The sequence below is a fragment of the Neovison vison genome, chromosome 13 (assembly GCF_020171115.1).
Source record: "Neovison vison isolate M4711 chromosome 13, ASM_NN_V1, whole genome shotgun sequence".
Taxonomy (NCBI): Eukaryota; Metazoa; Chordata; class Mammalia; order Carnivora; family Mustelidae; genus Neogale; species Neogale vison.
The window spans coordinates 147144464-147159272 of record NC_058103.1 but is presented as its reverse complement, the minus strand read 5'-3'; positions in this window follow the sequence as shown (position 1 = coordinate 147159272).

Below are 14809 nucleotides of genomic sequence, written 5' to 3'. Positions count from 1 at the left end.
TAAGAGAGAGAGAGAGCACAAGCAGGTGGAGCGGCAGGCAAAGGGAGAGGGAGAAACAAACTCCCTGCTGAGCAGGGAGCCCCAGAACATGGGGCTCCAGGGGCTTGATCCCAGGACCCTAGGAACATGAATGGAGCTGACGGCAAGTGCTTAACCGACTGAGCCATCCAGGCGCCCACCCTCCGTAATTCTTCTTTGTGAAATGTCTGTTCATGTTTTTGACCCATTTCTACTTGGAGTGCTTTCTTTTTTTCTTTTTCTTTTTTTCCTAAGATTTATTTATCATCTATGTATTTGACAGAGATCACAAGTGGGCAGAGAGGCAGGCATAGAGGAGAGAGAGAGGAGGAAGGAGGCTCCCCGCTGAGCAGAGAGACCAATTCAGGGCTTTATCCCAGGACCCCGGGATCATGACCTGAGCTGAAGGCAGAGGTTTTTAACCCATAGAGCCACCCAGGTGCCCCTGTTTTCTATTTTTAATTTACATAATGACATCTTATTGTATACCTCATTCAGTTCCTTAGTGTTTTACTTCTCAGACCCATCCATGCTGCTCTGGGTATGTTTAATCTGCTGCTCCTAGTTGCTTCAGAGTGTGCCCCAAGGTGTACATCCACATTTTATCTATCTATTTCCTCAGGAATGGACCCCCAAATTGTCTACAACTCCCCACCCTGGTAAATAACTCCGCCGTGAATATCTTCTGGCGTCTCCGTCTTGTAGGAGTTTTCTTTGAGATTATTTACAGGATATGACTTGCTCTGGAGTCACAGGCCACCCTCCCTCCAAGCCTACCAGCTCTGCACCCCTGTACCCTCCCAATTCCTGGCATTATCCAGCTGTCTCATTTTAACAATCTAAATGATATAAAGTTATTATATTGTTTTATCTGGCTGTCTATCTATCTAAGCGGGCTGCACACCCAGCATGGAGCCCAACATGGGGTTTGAACTCAAGACCCTGAAATCAAGATCTGAGTCAAAATCAAGAGTCAGATGCTTAACCAACTGAGTCATCCAGGTGCCCCTATAATGTTGCTTTTCAGTCAACTTTATCTGGGTGCCTGGGTGGCTCAGTCAGTTAAGCACCTGCCCTTGGTTCAGGTTGTGATCTTGGGGTCCTGGGATTGAGCCCTGTGTCAGGGTCCCTGCTCATCAGGGATTCCACTTCTCCCTTTCCCTCTCCCTCCTCCCCCTGCCCTGCTCATGCTCTCTCTCATTTGCATGTTCTCTTGTTCTCAAATAAATAAAATCTTTTAAGAAATTAAAAATAGGGGCTCCTGGGTGGCTCAGTGGGTAAAAGCCTCTGCCTTCGGCTCGGGTCATGATCTCAGTGTCCTGCGATGGAGCCCCACATTGGGCTCTCTGCTCAGCGGGGGGCCTGCTCCCCCCCCCACTCTCTGCCAGCCTCTCTGCCTACTTGTGATCTCTGTCAAATAAATAAAAAAAAATCTTTAAAAAAATTAAAAATAAATAAACCTTACCCAGGCATAATTTGCATTCAATAATACTAACACATTTGACACATACGTACACTTGTAAACACAATCCAAATAAAAACATGAAATATTTTCATCACCCCAAAATGTTCCCTGTGCCCCTTGCTCTCAATCTCCCCTCCCTACTCCCCACAGCCACCGATTTGATTCCAATCACTACAAATTACTTATGCCTCTTCTAGAATGTCATATAAATGCAACTGTACAGTATATAGTCTTTTGTGTCTGGTTGTTTCCACACACCAAAAAATTTCTGAGAGTTGTGTCAATGATTCATTCTTTTTCTATCATTAAATAGTATTTATTGTACGAATACCAATTCGTCTCACCTACTGGTGAACATCTGGGTTGTTTCCAGTTTGGGAAGTTTGGAGGTCCAATGACCAAAGCTGCCAACAAATGTTTTAATTTGTGTTTCTCAGATTTCTAATGTATCTTAATGTCTCCTGTGTTGATTAGCTTTTCAATTTCTCCTTGTGTAAATCACCTATTTGCATCTTTGCCCATTTTTTCCCCATTTGAGTCCCATCTTTTTCTTACAGACTTGTAGAAGTTCTTAGCATATTCTGAATTTAGATATTAGTCCCTTGTCAGCTTTAAAGACTTTATCATTAAGTCATCTCTACGCCCAAGGTTGGGCTCGAACCCACACCCCTAGATCAGAGTTTCATGCTCCACTGACTGAGCCAGCTAGACACCCACCCCTCTTATCAGCTTTAGATACCACAAATATATTCTCCCAATCTCGTCTGTTAACCTTGTCAATGTAGCCATCCTTGGGCAGAAATCTTTAATTCTAATTAATCAAACTGATGGATCTCTTTGCATTATAGTATTTTTTAGAAGATTTCATTTATTTGACAGAGATCACAAGTAGGCAGAGGGGCAGGCAGAGAGAGAGGGGGAAGCAGGCTCCCCGTTGAGCAGAGAGCCCGAAGTGGGGCTCGATCCCAAGACCCCGGGATCATGACCTGAGCCAAAGGTAGAGGCTTTAACCCACTGAGCCACCCAGGTGCCCCTATTTTTTTTTTAAGATTTATTTATTTGAGAGAGAGAGAGAGAGAGCATCGAGGGAGAGATAGAAGCAGACTCCCCACGGAGCAGAGAGCCTGATGAGATCCCAGGAGCCTGGGATCACAACCTGAGCTGAAGGCAGAGGCTTAACCCTCTGAGTCACCCAGGTGCCCCAACATTTTATATTATTAACTTCATGGTTTTTCTGGACACATTTAGGAATTAGTCCATATGAAGTCCACTTTTTCATGCGATGGTAAGTTGTGGTTTTTTAAAACAATTTATTTATTAATTTTAGAGAGAGAGCATGTGTGGGGGATGGGGCAGAGAGCGAAGGAGAGAGAAACTCAAGACGACTCTGCACTGAGAGGCACAGAGCCCAATGCGTGACTCCATCCCACAACCTCGAGATCATGACTTCTACCAATACCAAGAGTCCAACACTCAACCGACTGTGCCACGCAGATGCTAAGTTTGGAATCCAGTTTTATGTTTTTCCAGAGCGAACCACCTTTCCCATATTATATTCCTGTGGGTCTCAGACTTGTGCCTCTATCAGAATCAGGGGAAAGCCAAGGGAACCAAAGGAAAGCACACTGCCAGGCTCCGCCCCACTGACTCAGTAGGTCTGGGCTGGGCCCACAGTATCTGCATATCTAATAAGTTCCCAGGTAATGAGGTGATGCCCCGATGCAGGCAGAGAAAGCACACTCAGAGAACAGCTGCCCTCAACAAAGAACCATGAACCTCATTGATTTTGTTCTCTAGCTCACTGGCACCTCCATAATGGCCTATGCTTCTGGGCTGTGCTCCATGCTACTACACTCCTCCCCTAACTTCCCCAAGGTCTCCCAGGACCTAGGGCTCCAAACACACGTTTCATGATCACATCCCCATGCCCCTCCTAAGCCACAGTCTTCCAACCTCTTGTAAAAGCCTTAAGGTTGTCCAGCCTCCTGGCCACACCCCCATAGTCACTGGAGACTTTGGCACATGACTCCCCATCCTTTTCTCCACCTAAAGCCCCATCATCATCATGGGTGACTTCAACAACCACATGCTAGACATTGATTGCTCAGGTCTCCAGGGACCTCCCCCATCCCCCCCCCACCTTTTTTTTTTGTTGTTAAAGATTTTTATTTATTTATTTGACAGACAGAGATCACAAGTAGGCGGAGAGGCAGGCAGAGAGAGAGGAGGAAGCAGGCTCCCTGCTGAGCAGAGAGCCCGATGCGGGGCTCGATCCCAGGACCCTGGGACCATGACCTGAGCTGAAGGCAGAGGCTTTAACCCACTGAGCCACCCAGGCGCCCCCATCCCCCCCTTTTACCATCAATAATGGCTCATCACCAAGATCCCAAATTCAGGCATCTCTGTCCCTGGCCATAACCTCTGTTCCTTCCAACTTTCTGGTTTACCACACTCCCTCTGACCTTTTCGGGACCTTACGAGCATCTCCTCCACCTCCCAGCCATTAGACTTTCTTCATTCCCTCCCAACCCAACTTAGATGCTGTGACTCACCATTGCAACAACCTTTCCTGAACTCCCCCACTGCCGTATTTTCACCGCCGGGGTGGTGCTCGGCATCAGCTCTGGGCTCTACCTTCCCGGTACCTCTTTCTGAGCGGCCGTGGGAGCTTCACTCACAGAGGGAAGGGCTCCAGTGCAAACCCAGGTCACCGCTTGCCACAGACCCTCCACACTGCCTGCCTGGCCAGCTGGGTTCTCTGCTCACTTCTTGGTGCCCACTGTCTGCAACACCTTTCCTTCCTCTCCCGGCTTTTAATGCCCTCCCTTCTCTCCCCATGCAACGAACAAATCAACAAAGGGGTTCTCCATTATCTTTTTTCTATTTGCATGAGAGAGAGAGAGAGAGAGAGAGAGAGAGAGAGAGACCCAGGCCACCTTCGCCAACAGGGTGATAGTCTTGGGACAGACAGCACATCAAAACCAGTTAACAGGGCACCTGGGTGTCTCAGTGGGTTAAAGCCTCTGCCTTCGGCTCAGGTCATGATCTCAGGGTCCTGGGATGGAGCCCCGCACTGGGCTCTCTGCTCAGCAGGGAGTCGGCTTCCTCCTCTCTCTCTCTCTGCCTGCCTCTCTGCCTACTTGTGATCTCTGTCAATTCAATAAATAAATAAAATCTTAAAATAAGGGCGCCTGGGTGGCTCAGTGGGTTAAGCCGCTGCCTTCGGCTCGGGTCATGATCTTAGGGTCCTGGGATCGAGTCCCACATCGGGCTCTCTGCTCAGCAGGGAGCCTGCTTCCTCCTCTCTCTCTCTGCCTGCCTCTCTGCCTACTTGTGATCTGTCTCTGTCAAATAAATAAAATCTTTTAAAAAAAATCTTAAAATAAAACGAGTTAATAAAGATTGCAGTTATTTTAACTGTTCAGGCACAATAAAGCAGTGCTTTTCAACATGTCCACACAAATACAATGGCTACAGGTATGGATACACTTGACAATAATATCCCAAGTCTAAAGCTGAGACCTTTCCTGAATGGGACACCCAGTCAGAGGGCCCTCCAGAGCCTTGAAAGGCCCCATCTTCTTCCAACCCACCACCTTTCCCCTCCTGGTCTTGTTTCCACCACCGCAGAGGTTCCCCACCCCCGCTACACTATTGCCATCATTGGGAAGCTGGCTATTCCTGTAGACTACCAATCTGTCTATTTCCATCAGGGCAAAGCTTTAAGGCCAATCTAGGGCTTGAACTCAAGACCCCAAGATCAAGAGTCCCATGCTGGGCCCACTGAGCCAGCCAGGCACCCCACCTGCAGACCATTTAAATCTGAGACTTGGGGGCAGACCCCGCCTCAGTATTGTTTTAAGCTCCCAGGTGACCCCAGCTGGAAGCGGGAGTGGAGAAGCTGCCCCCACAGAACTTCCCCTCCTTCCGGGCGTCTCCTCCCCAGTACTTTTGTGTCCCACACCCTCCCTCTTCACTGCTTTATTCCCAATAGTTTTGTTTTTGTTTTTTTTTTTAAAGATTTTATTTATTTATTTGACAGACAGAGATCACAAGTAGGCAGAGAGGCAGGCAGAGAGAGAGAGAGAGAGGAGGAAGCAGGCTCCCTGCTGAGCAGAGAGCCCGCTGTGGGACTCGATCCCAGGACCCTGAGATCATGACCTGAGCCGAAGGCAGCGGCTTAACCCACTGAGCCACCCAGGCGCCCTATTCCCAATAGTTTTGAAACGTTCTCAAACCTCTCCCATTTAAAAAATAAGTTACACACACACACACACACACACACACACACACACACACTCCTTGATTTCCACATCCCACTGCAAGGCCTTGCCACCCCAGGGCTCTCTCTGGAAGGTTCTTTTCCAGTTTCCAGCTGTACCTGGACGGGCAACCTCTCTTCAACACTGAGCACGACTTGAGTGTGTGTGTAGATCACACGGAGCCTGGCACGTGGCGGGGCTACACACATGTCGGATGAGTGAAGGAACACATTAACCAGTCAGTTAAAGGAGCAGTGTCTGCTCCTGTCCTGATGTTGGGGGGAGCCCTCCAGTAGGGCCTCTGCTCAGGGCCGGTGGAGCTGCCTTATTTTCCCTTCCAGCACCTTTCCTGCCTTGGGCCTCCTGTCCTTGAGACTGAGAGTGGAGAAAATGGTGCAGGAGGTCTGCGAGCAAAGTCTGTGCCTCCAGGGGTGATCTACCCACTGCCCCCCCCCCAATCTGGGAAAACAGGTGCAGCAAATCCTTCTAGTTCCTTGAAAACCGATCTCTCTTCCGTTGTTGTTAAGGGCTGTGCGTAAAGGGTTAAAGCATTTGCAGAAATGGAGGGACCTCCCTCTGGCCCTCCTCGACAACTCTTGAGATGCTCTGCAAAAGGTCAGATGTTTCCAGAATCTCAACAGACAGCCTGTGTCTGTTTAAAGGGAAGACAACGAGTTCTCGGCCCCCTGCCAGCCTTCGTGGGCAGTTCTTGCCTGGTTCTGCAAGGCACCCGGCCAGATGCCTGGCCAAAAAGCCTTCCTCCCCCTCGAGATGGCCAGGAGCAGGCCAGAGTTCTTCAAACCCCAGGCTGGATTCCTGCCAGTCTGGAGAAAGCTGGCATCCGACAAACAGGGCATACACACCAACTGCCACGGCCTGTGATGCACCGGGAATGATGGGGGCAGGGAGGCAACTTCCTGTGCACACTGACTGTCGTCAGCTGGAAGAGACTGTATTCTGACCTTGTCCTTTATTTATTTTTTTAAAAGATTTTATTTATTTGAGAGAGGGAGAGAGAGAGAGAGAGCATGAGAGGGGGAGGGTCAAAGGCAGAAGCAGGTCCCCTGCTGAGCAAGGAGCTCCACAGGGTACTGGATCCCACTGAGCCACCCAGGTGCTCCTGACCCTGTCCTTCAGAGAAGAGGCTCAGACAGCAGTGGCTGTCATGTAGTGTAGAAAATCCTGGACTGGGAGTCAGAAAACCTGTGTTCAAAATCCAGTTCTGGGAGCACAAGCGATGGGATCCTGGACAGAGTAGGTCCTTTGTGTGTATCTGTGTCCATCTGGAAAAAGTGGGTACAAATACCTCTCACCGCTGGTGGCTTGCTGAAGGTCACACAGTACAAACCAAGGTTTCCTTACTCCTGGCTGCCTGCCCGGGACCCTCTAGAGGTGAGCAGATTACCTTGAGCACTGAGAGATCGTAAAATGTAGCTGAAGACCCATTTAAATAAACTCTGGCTTTTATTACTTAATTGTGTTCTTTGTAGAAAAATTAACATGCGGGGGCGCCTGGGTGGCTCAGTCATTAAGCGTTTGCCTTCGGCTCAGATCATGAACCCAGGGTCCTGGGATCGAGCCCCACATCAGGCTCCCTGCTCTGTGGGAAGCCTGCTTCTCTCTCTCCCTCTGCCCCTACTTGTGATCCCTCTCTGGCTGTCTCTCTCTGTCAAATAAATAAATAAAATCTTAAAAAAATAATTAACACACGAAAAATTCATATCCCCATTCCCTAGAGTTAATAGCTGCTAATAATCTGTCACTTATCTTTTCATATTTTCAAAGTATACACATTGCCCTTTTTTTTAAAGGCAGACACTTAACAGGTGAGCCACGCAGGCGCCCCCACTTATAATTTTTAAAAGAAGACTCATAGGGCGCCTGGGTGGCTCAGTTGGTTGAGCGGCTGCCTTCAGCTCAAATCATGATCCCAGAGTCCCAGGATGGCGTCCCACATGGGGGTCCCAGCTCCATGGGGAGTCTGCTTCTCCCCTCTCATGCTCTCCCTCATTCTCTCTCTCAAATAAATAAAGAAGGGACGCCTGGATGGCTCAGTTGGTTAAGCAGCGGCCTTCTGCTCAGATCATGATCCCAGCGTGCTGGGATCAAGACCCACGTTGGGCTCCTTGCTCGGCAGGGAGCCTGCTTCTCCCTCTGCCTCAGCCTGCCACTCTGCCTGCCTGTGCTCGCTCTCTCTCGCTCTCTGAAAAATAAATAAATAAAATCTTACAAAAAATAAATAACATCTTTTTAAAAAAATTAGAAACAAAAACCCAAGGCTTATAATACAGGTTCACGCAAACGGGACCTCCGTGTCCACACTGCTGTGCCAATTCCCTCTTACTCTCATAGCCGACCACTTCCTGTCACTTTACCCAGATGTCCTTCATTCCGTTGAGTACCTGCATGGCATTCTCGTCTCTGGAATGCTGTAACGTATTTTAACAGACCACTGACGCTGGACGTGTGAGTTTATTTCTGCTTATTCACAAAATACAAGCTCTAAGCTACAGCTTGACTGTTGCAACACTCGTGGGAAAGGACGTACTAATATTTCTTCGTCTTTTTTTTTTTTGGTTCATCTCTGGCACTTTGCAGCCTGAGCTCAGCACTCAAGAGGGCTGTGCACCCCTCCAGGGGATGAATGTATAAGTCATGTGTGCCCGCACCCTTCCCAGGCCATCCGGCTGGGGCTGGCCCGGGCCCCAGTGTGTGTGCACGGGTGAAGGCTGGGAGCTGGCCCCCGCAGAGCAGGGCAAATAAGCACGTACACATGGCTCGGGCGACATGACCCTGACTCACAGGTTCAGGCATTTAAGCGAGCGGCGGGGAAACTCCGCGGTTCTGAACCAGCGCTGACTCAGGACTCACTCACTTCTCCGTTTCCCTCCAGCGCCACTGCTCCGTCTCCAGGAAGGGCCGGTGACAGCAGTCACTGGGATCTTGAGAAAGGGGAGAGCCGCTCAAAGAGAGGGCCAAGACAGGATTATAATGATTGGCCTCGTTCACAGAAGATGTCTACTTAGTCCTTGTTCCATGAACAGTAGGCATGTCCCCCCCAAGCAGAGGGCCAGTTAGCAGATGACACAGATTCCAGCTGTGATCCCCCACCCCCGAGCGATCTGAGACCACAGACCACATGCAAAATAAGAACTCCTCCCGCTCCTATGTCTGTGTACTGGCTTTCTTCAGTTCCTTTCCAAGATGAAATGGTTTTATTATTATTTTTTCCTGATTACAAAGGACATTCTTGCTCATTATTAAAAAAAAGAAAAAAGAAAAAAAAATTTCAGACAATTCCGAGAAGCATAGAGACCGTCGATCACCCCCAAGGCCATCCCCAGAGAGGCCGCCGTTGCCATTCGGAAGCGCATCCTTCCACACAGAATCGCACCCACACTAGTACATTATTTACAAGGTTCCCGGTAAGTACAGTTTTCTGATGCCCTTTGGAGGGGCTGACATGGATGTTCCCTCACACGGGTGGAGCTGGGAGCCTCCCCACCCCTCCCCCCTCTTCAGCTGCAAGATGGAGCAGAAGGCCACGGCAAGACTTAATAAGCCCTAATGAGCTTAATAAAGGCACCTAAAGATGGTGTGATGATTCTGGCCATTTACACGGTGAAGATGATGGTCACTCCATCTCCCGGGCAGCTGGAAGCAAATTTCCAAGCAGATGAGCGCGGTGGGAAGGACACCCTGCTCGCTGGGGTCAGACCAGCTGGTTCTACCGCTGAGTTCTAGACCCGCCCCGGCCACTGCACTGCCAGCCTCCCTCACAGCTGAACTACCTGAAGCTGTCCATACGGAGGGCTAAGCGCGAAGCACCCTGTGCGTTTGGGAGGCACCGCTCTAGTTTCAAGGCAAAAGATGGGGAGGAAACTGGGATTTCCCAGCCACGAAGAGAGCAAGCCATTTGGAGTTTCCCTCGGTGAGACTTGATACCTGCATCGCAGAGCCCTAGAAGAATCTGGAGCAGAAAAGAATCTGGGAGATTAGAGTACTACCCCACCCCACGCAGTGATTCAGATTATCTGTCCATCTGTAACCTAACTCAATGGAAAAATGGGTTTGAAACGTACATTTTTCTCTTTGAAGACATTCCTGTGTGGCCTGGAGTCCTGGCAAGAGTTTCCTAAGACCCGAGTTCTAGTCTTTGTTTTGTGCCTCGTGATGCCTACGGCCTGAGGCAAAACTCCTTAAGCCTCTGGGTGCCTCAATTTTCTCATCTACAAAACAGGGTTTCTGATGTTGCCCCACCTGTCCGGCAGGTCGCTGGGACACGAGGTGCCAGTGAGGTAGCGCATGTCAAAGGGTTTTGGGAATCTGGTGTTTTCATACCCACAATGCTGCCTCCTCAGGAGCCATGTCCAGAGCAGACAGGCCTGACGGGGCCCAGACGCCCAAACCCTGGTTCCTAGGGGGGCCCCTCCAAGGGGGGGCCCGCGGCTGGGGAGAGCTCTGGAGAACACCTGACTGCCTCGGGCCAGGCCCTGCTCCGGTGGTGTGGAGGAGACAGTGGAAGGAAAGATAGGCCAGTGCTCACCTCAGGGAGCTTAGATGCCAGTGGGAGAGGCAGATAAGAAAAAGGCAGAGACGTTAGAACAAGAAATTTGGAGAGACAGGTGAGCGCTGAGTGGAAGGAAACAGGAGGAGGTTGATAATGAGGGACGAGGTGGAGATTAGTGTAGAGAGTGACAAGGCCTCTCTAAGTGGTGACAGCTCAGGGCTCAAGCCTGAGTGACAAGGACAGTCCCATGAACGCCTGGAGCACATGCTGTTCCAGGGCTAGGCCGTGGCAAGTGCAAAGGCCCTGAGGCAGGAACAAACTCCTATTCGAAGGCCTTGAATGGGCTGAAGGCTCAGAACAGCAGCAGGGGAGGGAGGACGGCAGCTGGAGGCGGCAGCCCTGGGCCTGCGGTGGGTTTGAGGCAGTTTGTGTGGTTCTAGGATCACCCTGCATTGGGTTGGAAGTTCCAACTCCTCCAGGCCGGGTTGGGGGGCCCAGGGAATCGTTAGGGCTTGCAAGGGTTCTACCCATGACCCAGCCCAACCTGTAACATCCGTGCTAGGAGAGCTGCAGAAAGAAAGGCAGCTTGTCTTGGGTTCCTTCTCCATTTTGGGGCCAGGATTCAAGACTCCCCCCTACCCAGGCCACCCCCACCTAGAGGGGAACGGGAGGGGGGTTCACTGAAACCACAGAGCCGGAAGGAGGGCCCGGTGCCCCAAGGCTTCCTGCTTCAGCCAGTGAAACTCCAGGGCTGGGCTCCAGAAAGGAAGTGTGTTGCCCAGCTGGGCCGGGTCCTGTATCATCAAGGCCCAGCCCTCAGCTCTCAGCTGGCAGGGCCAAGGGCAGGCCAGGGCTGGGGGTGGGGGTGTCAGCTCCAGGAGCCCAGCCCACGCCCCGAGCAACCTGATGGAGCAGGAAGCGGGCCTTCAGCCAGACAAAGCAGCAACCGAGCACCTGCAGCCTTTGTTCCCTTTATCCCGGTTGCAGACTTTCCCAGGCACCTGCAGCGGGGCCTCGGGAGCGCCAGGGCCAGGAAGGGGCTCCCACGGGATCTGGTTCTCCTGCCACAGGGAGGGGTCCAACTCGTGGCCCTGAGGGAGGGCCCGCAGAACTCGGACGAAAACAACCAAACTAGCGTCCGCCTAGGAGCTCTTAACTGCCAGCTGGGTGTCACTCCAATTACCCTCTGGAGGGAGGACCTAGTACCCTCCCCCGCGTTACAGATGAGGAAACGGAGGCACACGGAGGTCAAGGGACCTGGGCAAGGTCACACAGCGGAGGAAGTCCAAACAGTAGGGGCTCTGGAATCAACTAATCTCAGCCCTGCTGGCCTTGGGCAAGGCATTCACATTTACTGAACCCTGCAAGTGAGCGTTAAGGGATCCGGGGAGGTGTGTGAAGCCTCGGATGCAGGAGTCCTAATCCCAACCCCCAACCTGTCCGGTTCTTCTCCCCACTTCCCACAGGAGCCTGTTCCTGGGCTGAGCCTCAGTTTCCTCATCCAAGAAAACAGGTAAATAGGATTACCTAAGAGCACGGTGAAAGCCTGAGGCTTCCCGGAGAGGAGTGCCTTGTTTGTGCCTCGTTTTTCTTTCTCTCTTTCTTTCTTTTTTTTAAAAGACTATTTATTTATTTGAGGGAAGGAGGGAGACATAGAACAAGAGCAGGGGAGGAGTAGAGGGAGAAGGAGAAGCAGGCCCCCCGCTGAGCAGGGAGCCCGAAGCAGGACTCGATCCCAGAACCCTGGGATCATGACCTGAGTCGAAGGCAAGACCCTTAACCGACTGAGCCCCCCGGGGGGCCCCGAATGCCTCATTTAAAATGGCCACACTCCTGGGATCATCCAGGGAAGATGCCCTCTTACAGAACTAACCCTCTTTTGCTTGCTGCCAAAAGAAACAACAGCAACAACAACACAAATAGAAAAACCAGTCTTAGAGCCATTCCCCACTTGAAACAAAAAGCCAGTATTACACTGCTGGGCTCCGAAGATCTTCTCGGGAGGGAAACCAGAAGTGACAGCTCAAGCCATAATGTGGCTATGGAGATTCTGTCTAGTTCCACGCCCTGGGACAAATTACCCACCCACAACAAGAGGGAGGGACAGTTGCACGTTCATGCAAAGTATAGGGAAGATCCACCGGGGATTTCAGCCTAACACACACACACACACACACACACACGAGCGTGCAAGCGCGTGTGCACACACTCACGCACAACTCCCTTTCCTATAAATCAAGCTGTATTTTATCAAGTTCTCATCTTCAGTGAAGGCCCCCATGGGTATAGATGATCTTTGTCCTCAATAAGAGGGAATTATCATGAATCATTGTGGATACACATCAGGGTTGTGGCCCCAGGTCTTCTGAGTGACCACATCTGTTTCTCTCGTCCTCCTTTTGGGGTTCAACTGCTCCTTCCTGGTGGAACTCCACCACTCAAGTAGGAGCTGTCAAACATCCCACATCCTACATCACTGTCCCTAGCCACAGTGACTGGTTCAAGAGAAGGGTCTGAAATCCAGAAAAACCAAGCCTATCAGAGCTTTTCTCAGGATTTTAAATTTGGGCCTGAAGGGCACCTGGCTGGCTGAGTCCGTGAAGCGTGCCACTCTGGACCTCGGGGTTGTGAGTTTGAGTCTCACGTTGGACGTGGAGATTTCTTAAAAAATAAAAATACTTTTCTTTTTTTTTATTTTTAATTTATTTGAGAGAGAGAGAGACAGTGAGAGAGAGCATGAGCGAGGAGAAGGTCAGAGAGCGAAGCAGACTCCCTATGGGGCTGGGAGCCCGATGTGGGACTCGATCCCGGGACTCCAGGATCACGCCCTGAGCCGAAGGCAGTCGTCCAACCAACTGAGCCACCCAGGCGTCCCATCTTTTTTTTTTTTTTTTTTTTAAAGATTTATTTATTGGGACGCTTGGGTGGCTCAGTCGGTTAAGCCGTTGCCTTCGGCTCAGCCCATGATCTCAGGGTCCTGGGATTGAGTCCCGCATTGGGGTCCTTGCTCCACAGGGAGCCTGCTTCTCTCTCCGCCTCTGCCTGCCACTCTGCCTGCTTGTGTGTGCTCTCTACCTCTCTCTGACAAATAAATAAATAAAATCTAAAATAAATAAATAAAAATATTTTATTTATTTATTTGAGAGAGTTAGGACGAGCAGTGGGGAGGAGCAGAGGGAGAGGGAGAAGCAGGCTCCCTGCTGAGCAGGGAACCAGACATGGGGCTCCATCCCAAGACTCTGAGATCACGACCTGAGCCAAAGGTAGATGCTTCACTGACTGAGCCATCCAGGCGCCCCTAAACAATAAAATCTTAAAAAAAAAAAAAAAAAAAAAAACAGGGCGCCTGGGTGGCTCAGTGGGTTAAGCCGCTGCCTTCGGCTCAGGTCATGATCTCAGAGTCCTGGGATCGAGTCCCACATCGGGCTCTCTGCTCAGCAGGGAGCCTGCTTCCCTCTCTCTTTCTCTGCCTGCCTCTCTGCCTACTTGTGATCTCTCTCTGTCAAATAAATAAATAAAATCTTAAAAAAAAAAAAAAAAAAAAACAGTGTTTGCTGCCTTTGGCTCAGGTCATGATCCCAGGGTCCTGGGATCGAGCCCCACATCGGGCTCTCGGCTCAGCGGGGTGCTTGCTTCCTCCTCTCTCTCTCTCTGCCTACCTCTCTGCCTGCTTGTGATCTCTGTCTGTCAAATAAATAAAATCTTTAAAAATAAATAAATAAATAAATAAAGGGTTAGGGGCGCCTGTGTGGCCCAGTGGGTTAAAGCCTCTGCCTTCCGCTCAGGTCATGATCCCAGGATTCTGGGATCGAGCCCCACATCAGGCTCTCTGCTCAGCGGGGAGCCTGCTTTCCTCCTCTCTCTCTGCCTGCCCCTCTGCCTACTTGTGATCCCTGTCAAATAAATAAATAAAATATTAAAAAAACACAACTCTTTAAAAATAAAAAAATAATAAAAAATAAAGAGGTAGCTGAAGAGGAAAATTCTATTCCTCTTGGATTGGTGAACTTGAAGTCCAGTCCTATTCCTGGACTATCTGGGTGGTGAAAGCCTGTTTGCAGAAGCAGGGAGGGAAGCCATCAAAGAGAGAAGTCATGATGTGTAGCAAGTGTCCTGACATTATACCGAGGTTCCTGCTGTCCCGAAAAAAGGCTCAACCTTTCCTGCCCATCCCCCTGTGGTGTGGTTCAATGAGCCAATAAATTCCTTTTGGTCCCCTGCCTAACCCAACCACTGGGCACTCATGGGTCATAAACACAACAGTTCAGTAGGACAGACGGCACAGGCAAGACTTGATGACTTGCCAGGTGAAAGTTTTAGGCAATCACCTGTGAAGTCAGAGGCCAACAAGACTGCCACAATGATTCACGTCAACAAATATTTGTTGAGTCCCACTGTGCCAGGCGTAGGATTGGGCGCACTCAGGATATAACAGCGTTGGGGACAGACTAGGTCCTTTTCCTCACTCTGGAGTCATTGGAAGGGGCTTTCTGTGGGCAGTGAGACTTCAGGACCTCACTGAGGGATGGTGAAACCTGGCCCGGATAAGAGTGG